The following is a 1,690-nucleotide window of genomic DNA, read 5'->3' as shown; positions in this document are numbered from 1 at the left end:
CCCCCTGATAAGATTAATTTAGCAGTGGTTGATGATCTGATGGAAGTGGCTAGTAATAACTCTGAGGTTGAGAAAGCTTTCACAAAGTATGTACATCATCGTAATCTCAGTATCCTGTACCTTGTCCAAAACATATTTTGTCAAGGTAAAAAGAGCAGGACTATACATCAAAACAGAAAAAATATGGTCCTGTTCAAAAATCCTAGGGATAAAATGCAGGTGAGCATTTTAGCTAGACAAATGTACCCATTGAAATATCGCTTTTTTCTCGAATCCTACGAATCTGTGATGGAGGCCCCTTACAGGTATTTACTGGATGATTTAAGAAACAACGCTCTTGATTATTATCATTTATGAAGCGGCTTATTCACACCCAAAACACTAATCGCTTTTGTCATTAAGAAACACAGTTCTATAAAGCTATAACCGTGCAACCTTTAGTCATTTGTTGTCATTCTAACAATGGTGAATATGTTGTTCCGGATAAGACGTAATTGGTACCTTTTAAAAACATTAATTAAAGCCAATCCGTTCCAAAGAAACGCTATTTTATCCAACTTTTCAAATGCTTTCATCACGGCTATTAGTGAGATAGCACTCAGCACGCTTAATGGTAAAATACCGTTGTCACAAAGAAAGTTGAACTACCTTAAAAAGAAGCGAGACCTTATAAAATCGCTTTGTAATTAGAAATATGCTATTAGAAAAAAGAAGAACTTGGTGAAATAGTCAGACAGATTTATTAGATCATTGCTTGGTTTTGCTGTTCTGTTAATTACCGTACTATTGTCTAATTGTTGATGGCATATGCTGAGAAAATGTATCTGGTGCCTCAGCATCAGATAGACCATATACATAACAAGCTGAGCAGCGACGACATACGTAAAACAGTCATGCATGGTCTAGATGTAGAGATTGTAAACATACTCCAGAATATCAGTTTATCAGAATATAAAAAGGCAAAACGATATACAGCAGTGTTGCAGAGGTACCTGGTGTTGAGTAACCAGTCTGCTAGAGAAATGTCAACTTTAACATTTTTATTCCCCGGTGCAAATGCTGTTGATGACACAACTAACCCTACACAAACTAACGCTACCGACACTGTTTATCATGATGTCTTGAACAGTGTTACTGCAAGGTACAGTATAAAAAAACATGTGAAATACTAATGAGTAAAATGTTTCACTCTAAACACATCACCAAATGAAATGACCAATGTTTGTTTTTGTATAAAGACGTCATTTTAAATGTATCCAAAGTACTAGACTTGATAAGGAGCATTACACAAAATCACAATGTGTTGAGTTATAAGATGCCTAACTGTTGGCCTGAATTTATGCATGCTATGGCTGAATTTAATATACCATCCACTTTCATTGGTAATGCAGCAAATTGACTGCAGCTAAAGCTTTTAAAAGCAGGGATCTATGATATGCAGTTGGAGCTATAAACACAGACACCCCAATACAAACCTTTAAAAAAGTCATATAAATGTTTTAAGTTCCCCGGGTCTAACAACGCCACATGGATACTTACTACTGTACCTAGGAAAAGATCTGTAAATCTATTTCAGGAATCACAGTGGCTGAAACTATAACATATAACTAATTTATACTATTTTAATACATTGTTTTTTGTGTGGATATTTGTACCATAATGTTTAACTTGTATTGTGACAAGAATAGGA

The sequence above is a fragment of the Pseudophryne corroboree genome, chromosome 10, assembly GCF_028390025.1.
Source record: "Pseudophryne corroboree isolate aPseCor3 chromosome 10, aPseCor3.hap2, whole genome shotgun sequence".
Classification (NCBI taxonomy): domain Eukaryota; kingdom Metazoa; phylum Chordata; class Amphibia; order Anura; family Myobatrachidae; genus Pseudophryne; species Pseudophryne corroboree.
The sequence above is the reverse complement of the archived record's forward strand: the minus strand, read 5'-3'. Positions refer to the sequence as shown.